This window comes from Melospiza melodia, chromosome 9, assembly GCF_035770615.1.
Source record: "Melospiza melodia melodia isolate bMelMel2 chromosome 9, bMelMel2.pri, whole genome shotgun sequence".
NCBI lineage: Eukaryota > Metazoa > Chordata > Aves > Passeriformes > Passerellidae > Melospiza > Melospiza melodia.
The window spans coordinates 3,806,874-3,819,729 of NC_086202.1; the positions used below are offsets into that span (position 1 = coordinate 3,806,874).

At 47.0% G+C, this 12,856-nt stretch overlaps 1 protein-coding gene across 1 annotated transcript in view; it reads left to right on the plus strand.

The window, feature by feature from the left end:
* Nucleotides 1–8,426: 8,426 nt before the first annotated feature.
* CHST15 (carbohydrate sulfotransferase 15) overlaps nucleotides 8,427–12,856 on the plus strand; it is a 46,429-nt gene continuing 41,999 nt past the window's right edge. Inside the window, exon 1 of the mRNA XM_063163034.1 lies at nucleotides 8,427–8,475. The gene's annotated coding sequence lies outside the window, so the exon portion shown is untranslated. The remainder of the gene's footprint in view (nucleotides 8,476–12,856) is intronic.

Here is a 12,856-nt window from a genome sequence, read left to right on the forward strand (position 1 = left end):
ATCCATTTGTGCATACCAGCGGGCAGCTTGCCTGTGCAACACGAAGAAAAGCAAGGGAGGGATGGGTTTTCCAAATCTCAACTCCCTGGTGGTGCTTCTTGGCTCTGGCTGAGGGCAGAACTGGCTTGGTGTGCCTGTCTGTCCCCAGTGCTCCTGGGCAGGATCCACAAGGCATTGAAGAGCTCCATGGCACCGCTCCGAGCCCTTTGGACCGGGATCAGCCTCTCGCTCCCTCTCATCTGCTGCTACAGCAATGCTTGACATTAATATTTCCCTCTTCAGCACAAGTTCTCAAAGCCCTTTTCAAGCCTTATTAAGGTTCACATCGCACTCAGGGATGATGCAGAGGTCCTAATGACAAGGAAAAACGAGGACAAGAGAAGCGGCTTGCTCAATGTCAACGTTTGCAACCCAGAGACCGCAAAGGGAGGATTTGAGTCTCAGTAGTTTTCTCTGAGCCCTAATGAATACTAATAACTGGCCATATTGATAATTCATAGTGCTTCCACTGCGTTTAACACACACAAAGTGCTGTTGAAATGCTCATTTTGTCAGTGATCCCTGGGGCTCTGCATGGTGTTCATCCCACAGCCCACTCCACTTTGCAGATGTGGAAATCCACTGTGTTATTCAGAAATTGCTCCACCAGTGGGAAGCTGAGCGTGGAAGTGGTTGCAGGATGAGCCATGAACGAGGATGTTCACAGTGTCTGGCTCCTGGCATGTCACCCAAAGCCTGATGGAGGGGAGATGAGAACTTGGTCTCCCTGGCTGCCACAAGAGGAGCAAGCTCCATTAGAAGCCCATCCAAAGCATCTGAATTAGAAGCTGTTTCTCTCTGCTGAGCCTCTGGAGAGATGAACATTAAAGGTCTCAAGCTAGACATGTGAATATTCTCCCTTAAGTGCTTATTATTATTCCCATTTTGCAGGTGGGTGAACTGGAAAGGACAGGACTGTGCTAAATTAAGCGAGCTGCTTAGGCTCCCTCTCCGCTCCCTCATAAAACTCCTGCAAATGTCTATGAGAGAAAAGAATGTAAAGCTGCATAAATCTCCAGGGGAATATGTTTAGGTTGTAAAAATACAGAGACAGCATGGAAATACCTCCAAGTGCTCTGGGAATATATGGTGAGTCATGAGCAGTGTATATTAAATGGTCAAGGCTTCTCCAACAGAAGCAATTCCTCATGCGAGACCGCAGGAGTCACAGGAGTTGGCTTTGCCCCAAACTGCCTGATTCAGCGAGATAGCAGCAGTGTGCAGGAACCCTGCTCTTGTGCTTCAGCTTTCAGGCACTAGGAAAAAGGAGAAACTGAGAGATTTTTGATGGATTCGAGCACGGCAGTGTTTTAACTGTGTGAGTAGGAAGTTACCAGAAAAAATAAAATGCAGTAAGAATAGATAATCACAGAAGCACAGAATGTTTTGAGTTGGAAGGGATCTTAAAGCTCATCTCATCCAACCCCCAACACCTTCCACTAGACCAAATTGCTCAATATAATTATTGCATGAAGTGCATCCCTCCCATGCTATTTCTTCTGTCTCTCAGTTTTCTGCCATCTCTGGCATTCTTCCTGAAGCCAGAACTCAGTTTGCAATTCTGGCAGTCATTAAAAATTATCATCTAAGAAAGTGTTTATCAGCTCTATCATTGCAGGTGCGCTGGAAGAATGATTGCAAATTAAAATGGCTTTGTAACAAGGCCTGAGCTAGCAAAAAAGGGAAAAAAAAAGAGGCAGAAAAAAGGTATATTAATTTTTCTGAAATTAGAAGGTAGAATAACACTCACAGGAAACATTTATCATTATGTCAGCAAGGAGGTTACTTGATAGATCTTTTTAATAATGGTTTTCATAACTTTGAAGGTAAAGACAGTTGGTCTATCTTGGTGCCTTTCATAGAACATCTAACAAGTTAAATTACTTTATTTGTGTATGTAAAATGAAGGCTAATACAGCAAAAGCAGGCTTGGAAATTAATCTCTTTGCAGTTGTACATGGGCAGGGCCCATCCTCTGCTCCTGAAGGAAAAATCAGGATGGCACAGACCACGTCTATACAAGTAGACCCCACAAACTCAACATTAACAAAGCAGCCTTGGTACTTGAAATATTTATAAATTATGGCTAAAAGAAACATTTTTTCCCCCTCAGCACTATGAGATGTTTGTCCAGAATGTAAATAATTTTTAAGGAAAGATTCATATGTGCACTCACACGACTTGTATGTAAATGTTCTTCATGCCACAAGCTGTTTTATTAATTCTTGAGCCACAGCTAAAGGCTGGGATTTGCAAGGAACTTAATGAATGAAGAGCAACAGATGGGAAAGGGGAAAAGACTGGGGTGTGTAGGGAAAAGAGCCTATATAATGCAGTTAATTTGGTTTTTTCTGGGTAAAAATCACTTAAGGAAACAAGCCACACATATAATCCAAGCACTCATTAGAACACATCCCTGATCAAATTTTAAACGCTTCATTTTGAATTCAGAGGCTGGAGGAGGAGTAATAAATGACATGAAAGTGAAAACTCAGGACGTTGGAGTGCGAATGTAAAAGCCCAGTGACCTTAAATTCCCTACCAGAGGCTCAGGGACCAAATGTGAGAACACAAAATACACCTGGAGAGCCACAGCTTGTGAATGGGACAGAAAAGGAAAAATGTTCTGTAAGAGGAACTAAACAGCTCCAGGAGTGACAGCCTTCCCTCCTTTTCCAGCAGAGCAGTGTGAAACCAGGGGGTTGCTCAGATGGGAGAAGAGAACCAGGAGCAGAGATCCTCTTGACTCCAGCATGTGCCTTGAATCAAAGCCAGATGTGATAGTGGGGACACAAAAGCCACCCGATCATTTTAGCAGATCTGAGAAGGCTTAGAGCATCTTTCTTCACTTAATCTGCAGCTCAGCTATGTCAAGCTCTTCATTAATCAAAGCTCAAAAGCAGTGAGGATTTCTAAAGACTTTTTAAAAAAATATTTTATTGAAGAAAACCATTTAAACAGAGCTTGAAGCAACCTAATGTCACGCTCTGGGCTGCTGCCTGCCTCAGTTCTGCCAGTGCTGTGATGAGCCCTTGGGTGCTGTCACCTCTCTGGGAGGAGCAGTGTGGAGCTGTCACACATGAGCTGTTTTAGGTCCCAATCTGGATTGTATTTGTGGGGGGAAGGAAATGATAAATCTGACTCCGTGTCCTCAGAAGGCTAATTTATTATTTTATGATGCTATATTATATTAAAGTATGCTATACTAAACTATTCTAAAGAATACAGAAAGGACACTTACAGAAGGCTAAAAAGATAATAAAAACTCATGATTCTTTCCAGAGCCCTGACACAGCTTGGCACTAACTTGCCAAAGAGTCAAAACAATTCACATGAAGCCAGTGCAACAATCACCTGTGGGTAAACAATCTCCAAACACATTCCAGATGAGCAAAACACAGGAGAAACAAATCAGATAATATTGTTTTCCTTTTTCTTTAAGGCTTCTCAGCTTCCCAGGAGAAAAATCCTCGGCGAAGGGATTTTTCAGAGAATGTGAATGCCAAAATCTGAACCCATCTCCAGCTGTCTTCTGGATCATAACTCCTCCTTCAGATCCCATCAGAGGCTCACAGGGCTGTGCATGCAGCAGGTTTCAAAGCTTTGCCTGCCCTGGGAATCACAAGCACGTGCTTCCAGAAGCAGCAGGTATTCCCAGGCTCCAAGGCTCCACAAAAGAATTATAGTAACTCTGAGCACTGAGCCATTTAAATTCTATTTTAATTGATTCCCAGCTACCTCACAACTCCAGCATATTGTTAAATCAGTGGTGGATGAAAGTAGCAGGAGGTAGCATCTTCTGCATTGCTGCAGGGAGAGCATATCTAAAACAAGGCAGTAAATCCTGGGTGCCTCATTGCCAGAGAGATGCAGACAAATTGGAAGAAATTCATAAGAAGAGTAATAAAAATGATTAAAGGTTGGAAGACACTGAGTTATGAGTGAAGATTAAAGGAACTTAATATGCATCACTTGGCTAAAGGATGACTAAGAGGGGAATGATACCCTTCAACAAGTACTTGGAGGGCATAAAGATCACCAATAAAAGGGAGCTCTTGAGGGTGCTGAAGGACACACAGCTCAGGATGAAAGGATGGCATCAGGCAAAAAGCAACTGAAACCTAAAAATCATTAAAATCTAACAGACCATTCATGGGAAACCAGATTCTGCCACATTTACCTAATCAAGTTTCAGTTTTAATTTTTGCCTGTTCCAGGGACAAAGGCATTGTCTTCAATTAAAGGCTGAGCATGAATTCCCAGAGGCATTCCAAGGATGTGCATGCCAAGAGGAATAATTCCCAGCCCAAGTTGGGAAAACAGCAAAAAAAAAAAAAAAAAAAAGGCATTCAGAGTATCTGAAGGTTGATTTACCCTTTACTCAGAGCTGAAGGATGTACAAGATATGAAATTAGTGATGTGAATGTGCCTGTTGCCAGGATACCAGGGGCAAAATGAGAGTAATAATGCATTTCTATAAAATACACACATTCCATTAATTCCAGTGAGAATTACACCAATATTTTAATGGCAGAGCAGACGACTAAGAATAGCAAATCTCCCTGCAATTTGCCCACAGCACCAACTCCCAGCCTTGGAGGTGGGAGAAGAGCTGAAACCATCTCTGGGGGTGCTGGAGGGCTGGGGCTGCACATCCTAAACCCAGCCTGCATCCATCGGGATGGAACTGGGCTGGAATTGGGCTGGAATTAGGCTGAGCTGCGGCTCTGCTCAGCGCTGAGCTGTTAAATACAGCATCCATAGCACCTGGTGGTTTTCCAGGCTCACTGCACGGAAACTCCCGGCTGGATTTACAGGATTTTTGTAGTTTTTTTTTCCCCAAGAAGTTGTTTGCTTCCAGCTCCGCCACACCTCTGCTTTTCCTGAGAAAGGGGAGCCCCGAGGTGTCTCTCAGGGAATGTTGAAGGTCCCTTTGCTCCCGGCACCTCGTGGCACAAAGGGGACTGAGATGTTTTGGGGAAGTTTTGGTCTTTCCCTGTCACTGCCCGCGTCTGTTTCTGGTGGAATTAGGATTTGATGTAGGGATATCCCTTTGTGCTGGCACCCTGCAGCAGCATCCCTTGAGAAGGGCTTTGGGAAGTGCTGCCTGGGGATGGAGGTCATGGGAAAAGGGCTCCCCAAAAGCAGCTGGAGTGGGAAGCAGAATCCTCCTCGGCCCTGGCGGGCAATGAACTCCTTCCTCTGCTTTATGAGTTTGGGAGAGAGGAAGCACAAAGCAGAAACATCTGCATTTCTGAGCCCTCTCTGTGAGAATAACCCAGAGATGCTGGGAGAGGCACGTGGAGGGAAAGCAGCCCTTTTCCTGGGATTAGCATCCCATTACAACGGTGCTCTGAGGACACAATCTGATTTATTTATCCCACAGTTTAATCTGGCTATAAATGCACAGCTCTGCTACTGGCAAACACAGCCACTGGACCTGTCCACCAGATTTCTGCCCCGAGCCACAGCCAGCAGCAAGGAGAAAGGACTCACATGGTTAAGAAAATCACCTTTTAAATTCACAGGTTTGCACCACTAATTGCAGGCCTGCTTTTCAACACTGCTAAAGGACTCGCCCATCTTTTTCACCACATAAACCTGCTCAGAGCTAAGAAATATGTACAAACTTGTTTTAAAAGTGGGATGATTCTTCATATGTTGCAGAGTAAGCATGGCAACCAGCAGAAATCAGATTTACAGAGGTGGAGGTCAGGACCTTTCTTTTTATGAAAACCAATCTAGTCAGAGATAGCTCTACTATAATTTCTATATTGAAACTTCTTCCTTTCCTCCCTTTTTGAACTCCGAATCATGAGAATTAAAGGTCAGCCTTAGCTTTTAGATTTTCAGGCTGTTTATTCTGATTTTCCTTCCTCTGGCAATCATTACAAGAGCGTGCAGTGACAGGACAAGGGGTAATGGATCCAAACTGACAAAGGGCAGGGTGAGATGGGATATTAGAAATAAAATTCTTCCCTGTGTGGGTGGTGAGGCCCTGGCACAGGGTGCCCAGAGAAGCTGCAGCTGCCTCATCCCTGGAAGACTTTAAGGATGGGTTGGGGAAGGTTTGGAAAAACCTGGGGCAGTGGAAGGTGTCCCTGCCCATGGCTTAAAGTCCCTCTAACCCAAAACATTCTATGATTCTGTGATTTTTCCTGGTAACACTGTTCCTGGAGAGGGATTTATTATGCCATTAAAGTTTGTGTTTTCCTCCCCTTCTCTCCAGTGTCTGTGAGATGGGCAGACCCAGCCTTCATGGAGTGCCTTTATGGAAGTTTGAGGCACCACATGTGGAAAACACCACCAAGATTTCTACTCCAGCTGCTGCCTGGTGAGGAATAATGCAAACAGAGACTTCCCTAGGGAATGAAGATCTTGTTTTCATGACAGCTTCTTTGATTTTTTTTGTTATTTAAAAATACAGAAAAAGGAAGGGAGTGTAATTACACAGAAATCTGGCTAAGGATAATTGCTATTCAGAGCATCCCACGAGGCCAAAAAAGGCCTTGGAGGGCAGCATATTTAACTCAGAACAGAAATGCTGAATATGCGTGAGTATTTTATAAATCACAGGTGTCACCTTATCAGGGTCTTTATTCTGAGTGGTTTTTTCCCCTAAAAACCAGGTGAGATGCAGATGTGACCTGAACAGAGATGCATACATGGTGCTGTAGGAAATGTGTGCATGTGTGGTTTTTAAAAGGTTTTAAAAGTTCTTATATGGTCTTACAGGTGCACAATCACCTGCTGTGTAATTTATAAACTTCTGCTTTGCATTTTACTATTAAGGTGCATATGGTTTCACTGCAAAACAGATTCCCACAGAGCTGAGTTTTAGATGCTTCTGAAAGTTAAAACCAAAGATGGGCTTGATCACAAAAGGAAGTACTAAAATAGAGAATTCACTGTTCTTTCATATTCAGCTCGTGCTTCATCATTTCAAGCTCTTAGAAATAATATTGCTGAACATTAAACACGTGGATTTAAGCTTAACAGTGTCAGGAGGGAAATATGAAGAGTTTTCCTTTGGATAACATTGGCTTTGCAAGTGTTGCATTAAACCTTTGAGGGAAATGGTGCGTGCTGCATCTCAGAAAGGATGTGTGTGCGTCACAGGTTTAACCACCAGACTATACATTTAACCATAAATTTATCATCATAGAACCACAGAACAGTCGGGGGTGGGAGGGACCTTAAAGACCCAAAGTTGTTGCAACCCTTCTACTAGGGGAAGGGACATCTTGCACTATCCCAGGTTGCTCCAAGCCAAACTTGGCCCTGGGCACTGCCAGGGATCCAGGGGCAGCCTCAGCTGCTCTGGGTACTCTCAGGGCCTGCCCACTCTGAACAATTCCTTCTTAAAATTTAATCTCAGCTTGCTCTCTGACAGTTTAACAGTTTTTAGGTATATTCACTTAACACATATATGAATAAACTTTTTTTTTTTTTTTTTTTTTTTTTTTTTTGGTAGGATCTCTTGTTTGAGAACAAACTTTGCATTTAACTGAGTAGAAGTTTTTGGCTCTTTAGCCACGTTGGTGGTGCTGCTGCCGTTCTGAGCCCGGAGCAGGGCAGAGGATGCTCTCTGCAGCCTGCCAGGTGTGCAGCAGGACAGGTCTGTAGGTCTGTCCGCAGCCTCAGCAGCACCCGAGCCGTGCCCTGAGTCTCCTCGGGCTGACCTTTACCTGCACGCCGGCACACGGGACAGCCCCAATTCCCTTCGGAGGCTCAGGAGGGGCCCATCTCCTCCTGGATTCTCTCCATCCATGGTGGGGGATGCCCGGGGGATGCCCTGCATCCCTCCGCGAGGGGTTCCGCGGCGCATCCCCCGCTCTGCCCGCACCCCCATCCCCGCTCCCCCATCCCGGGGTTTTCGGGGCGCATCCCCCGCTCTGCTCGCAGTCCATGCCCGCAGCCCATGCCCGCAGCCCATGCCCGCTCCCCCATCCCGGGGGGTTCCGGGGCGCATCCCCCGCTCTGCCCGCAGCCCATCCCCGCTCCCCCATCCCGGGGGGTTCCGCGGCGCATCCCCCGCTCTGCTCGCAGCCCATCCCCGCTCCCCCATCCCGGGGAGTTCCGCGGCGCATCCTCCGCTCTGCTCGCAGTCCATGCCCGCAGCCCATGCCCGCTCCCCCATCCCGGGGGGTTCCGGGTGCATCCCCCGCTCTGCCCGCAGCCCCATCCCCGCTCCCCCATGCCGGGGACACCCCCTGCACCCCCGGGAGCCGCGGGGCAGAGCCGAGCGCTGCACTCCGCCTCCCGGGCTGCGCAGCGCGGCCGGGGAGCGGCGGGGCTGCTCCCTCCTCCCCCTTCCTCCTCCTCCTCCTCCTCCTCCTCCTCTCCTCCTCCTCGTCCTCCGCCCCCCTCCCCCAGGGCAGAGCCGGCGGAGGCGGCGGGCGCGGGGCAGAGCCGAGCCGAGCCGAGGCGGCGGAGGTAGGAGCGCGGGGATGGGATGGAATGGGATGAATGGGATGGGATGGAATGGAATGGAATGAATGGGATGAGATGGGATGGTGGGAAGGCAGGGGGGTCCCCAGGCCGCGGCTCCCCAAGTTTGCAGGCAGGCAGCGGGACTTTGCGGGAAGTTGGGCAGCGCCGGGCACGGCTCGGCTCGGCTCGGCTCGGCTCGGGGGACGCGGGGCTGTCCCCGCTCCCCGCGGGCTGCGGCACCCGGGGCGCTGCCAGGGCAGCCCGGAGCCGCGGCTGGAGCGGGGGAAGGCGGCAGGAGCTCCCGGGACCCGCGGGGACAGCGGGCAGAGCGGGCACAGCGCGATGCTGTCACTGCCCGCAGCGTGCGGGGCTCGGGGACAGCGGACGCTTGTCCGGGGGCTCTCTGAAAGAGCCTTTCCATCCCGGAGCGCATCCCACCCAGGAACCAGCGCGGCGTGCACGCTGCCTGCCCATCGCTGCGAGTGTTTTTGGGTGAAAAGGGGGATTTCTGAAATGCAAGCTGCTGGCTGTTAAAAATAGCTTCATAGCTGCTGAGAATGCAGGCAAGGTTCAGTGACGGGTTATTATGGTCAGAGTCTGTTAAGCAACATTTCACCAGCTGAACTTTGGCGTTCTCATATAAGGGCTTCTCTTTTTCTTCTTCTTCTTTTTTATTTTTTTTAATGTTCCTCTGCTGCTTCATTGTAATACTACAGCCGTACTCTGCAGGGATCTCAGTGTCAGGCACAGACAGATTTGTAGGTTAATAGGATATGTGAGAGTATTGCGTGGATGGTGCATCCAAACACCTACCAAACTCTCAGATTGGGAATTTTAAACAATTTTTTATTTTGTTTCTAACATCATTCTATGGCCCAAAGTCCCCTTCTCACTGCATATGACATCAGAATGGTTTCACTTCTTGAATTGTTAGCCAGACCAAAACCCCATCATCATCATCATCTCCTGTAGAACAACCGTGTTCCTTTGTGTTTTGAGACTTAAAAGAAAGAGCGGAGTGGCCAGCTGGGCACATCGCAGATTAAAACTCCAAGTTTGCTGGAACTGTTAGTGAAAAATAAATATTTTTAAGGTTTAACTGCAAATGGTATGTGCTCGTTTGGATAAACAAACACCTGATTGAACAGCACTGCACTTGATACTGACCGGGGACTGCTTGATCTTTGGCAGAGAGGAAAATTTCCACCAATAAAACATCCCCAAGTGGACGTGAACCATACATATATATATTTATATCTGTGCTATTTATAGACATAGATATGTGTTTTATATACAGTCACTCACAAACAGTGAATCTCACTTAAAACCAGCAAACACTAACAGAGCAGCTGCCTTGAAGCCTCTTTTTGTCAGTGATTAAAATGTTGTCACACGTCTCGTGCCCTGAGAGCTTCTCTGCTGCTGTTGGTGCCATTTCACTCTTGGGCATTGAGTCAAAGGATTCATCTGGCTCTTCACGTGCCAAAAGAAAGAAAATCAATTTGAATGCAGAAAGACTACTTGTATGAAGATTTAGTAGTGAAACCACCTTCTTTCTTTCCTTTTTTTTTTTTTAATAGCACTTAGATCCCGTGTCTGTGAGTTGCAGCCACTGTGCAGTTCTGAAATCAATAGGAAAATAGTTTTATGGTTCAGATTTTGTCATGGGAGGACTAATCTCAAATTCAGAGTGTTTTATTTGGTGGTTTGTAACAGGAACATGATCAAACAGTGGAGATTTACATTGCAAAACACTTAATTCCACTAATGCAATGGAAGGCAGTAATGGATTTTCATCTTCATTGCTAAACTAGAAGCAGGTATCTGGAAATCATATAAATGAGAAGGGTGAAGCAAACTCTCATATTTGAATTATTTCATGTGTTTGGAGGGGAAGGATGAAGGTGTGTAATCCACCAGCAGCATGAACAAGGATTTTATGTAGGCATAATCACAGAGATGCAAATAAGGTACTGCTTATGTTCTATTTTAACATTATTTCAAGCAACCTGTGGCAGGAGCTCTGTGAGAAGGGGGAGTTTCAGTGCTCAAAGCTTTTGTTGGCAGCCCAGGTGATCTCAGTTTTGAGGGTGGGCTGGTACTAAAGCACCTCTCAAAGCACTGGTTTGTGTTGAAGATCAAGTGGGGTGGCAGCAAACTCTGCCAAGGATTCCTTGTGGAATTACTCTGCTGACTAGGAAGGGAATCCTTCCTTTTATAAACTACTTTTCCTGCACTGATTTCTTCCTTATATGTGCACAGAGCCAAATCTCAGTGTTGTAGCTCAGGGCTGTGTCACCACCGGGTGCTGATTGAATTTGTCCCGAGGTGAGCTGGCAGCAGAGGGCTGATCTCACCTAAATTACACATGGATTTAGGAACTTGGAACACCCAGCTGTGCCTCTCTTCCAGCACAGATCATCACTTAGGTGAAGAAAAGCCATGACATAAACAGATACTGATATCCCCCTCTCCCTCCTAATTACCCCTACAGTTAATGTATATCCCACAGTCAGAAATTCCAAAGGGATGTGCTCTTAAATCACTCAGTGCTGCCCTGGGTACTTACCTGATGGGGAACACTGCTTCAGACATCCCAGAGGGTTTGCAGAAGATGCACCCTGATTTAATCTGGGCTTGTTAATTGCTGGGTTTAGATTCCCATTTTCCCCTTTAACCCACCTGGTTTCCTCCATACCTCCCACAGGGAGGGGTAATTCTAAATTCCCAATGTACTCCTTGGCTGGAGTTTTGTTGCTCAGCTAGAAGAATCCAAAGTGCTGTGGAAAGCCATGGTAGATTTCCAATAAGATCGCAGTTTTTTCACCGCTTTCCCCCACAAATTAGCATTTCTTATTTATTTATGTTTTTAGTGAAGTGCCCTGTTTTTCTTGTTGACCAAGTGAGGTGTCAGACCTGGAGTCTGTGCAGGGGAAGGGACCTGTAACCTGCAAGTTCTTGTTTTGAAGCAGCGTGAACTGCACCCATCTCTCCCCTTACACTGCAATTTCACTAAAATTCCAGATGATTTAGAGCTTTGCTGACCTGTTCTCTTTAAAATTTGTGTGGCTGCCTGTGTATCTGACAGAAAACATGTTGTGTTTGTCCCCACAGCCTGCTGGGTTGTGTTTCCCAGGCTCAAAGACATGATTACAATTCTGTCCTGGTGCCTGGGCTGGGTTTTTACAGGAGAAGGGAGCCAGGGAAGCTCCCGAGGAGGTGGAGAGCCTTGCAATGGGAGCTCTGTAATCCTTTGATTACACAGCTGTGCCTGACATGCCACTAAACAGCACTTCAGGGGCAAGCAGTTAATGTAGCTTTTCCATGGAATATTTATTAATTTATGTTACACCTGGTTTCCAGCAGCTGTTGAACGTGGATTGTAAGCTTTAGCTTAAAGGAGCATCCTCTGAGGGTGGAGAGGCAGGTGATGCCTTGCAAGAAGAAACAGAAGGAAAAACGTTGTCCTGGTGGCAGTGCCAAGGCAGCTGTGGGGAGGATGAGAGGCCTGGTGAGGTGGTGGATGTGGACAGGAGCGAGGCACACTCTGTCCCCTCTGGTGGCAGCACACAGAGGTCACAATCTCAGACTGGTTCGTGTGGGAAGGGAACGTGAAGCTCATCCAGTTCCAACCCTGACACCTTCCACTGTCCCAGGTTGCCTCAAACCCATCCAGCCTGGCCTTGGGCACTGCCAGGGATCCAGGGGCAGCCACAGCTGCTCTGGGCACCTGTGCCAGGGCCTGCCCACCCTCACAGGGAACAATTCCCAGTTCCCAATATCCCATCCAACCTTCTGTCACTTTGGAGCCATTCCTCTTCTCCTGTCATTCCATCCCTTGTCTCTCTCCAGCTCTCCTGGAGCCCCTTCAGGTGCTCTAAAGTCTCCCTGGAACCTTCTCTTCCCTAGGCTGAACACCTCACCGTGTTCACAGGGGTCCCAGGATGAGGGAAGAGACGAGGATCTGACTCCATGTTTCAGAAGGCTGATTTATTATTTTATGATATATATTACATTAAAACTATTCTAAAAGAATAGAAGAAAGGATTTCATCAGAAGGCTAGCTAAGATTAGAATAGGAAAGAATGAATAACAAAGGCTTGTGGCTCGGACAGAGAGTCTGAGCCAGCTGGGCTATGATTGGCCATTAATGAGAAACAACCACATGAGACCAATCCCAGATGCACCTGTTGCATTCCACAGCAGCAGATAATCAATGTTTACATTTTGTTCCTGAGGCCTCTCAGCTTCTCAGGAGAAAAAAATCCTAAGGAAAGGATTTTTCATAAAATATCATGGCTGCACCCCGCTCCCAGCCTTTCCTCACAGGCCTGATGCTCCATCCCTCTGATTGCTCTGACCTCTCCTGCACCAACCCTCCAGC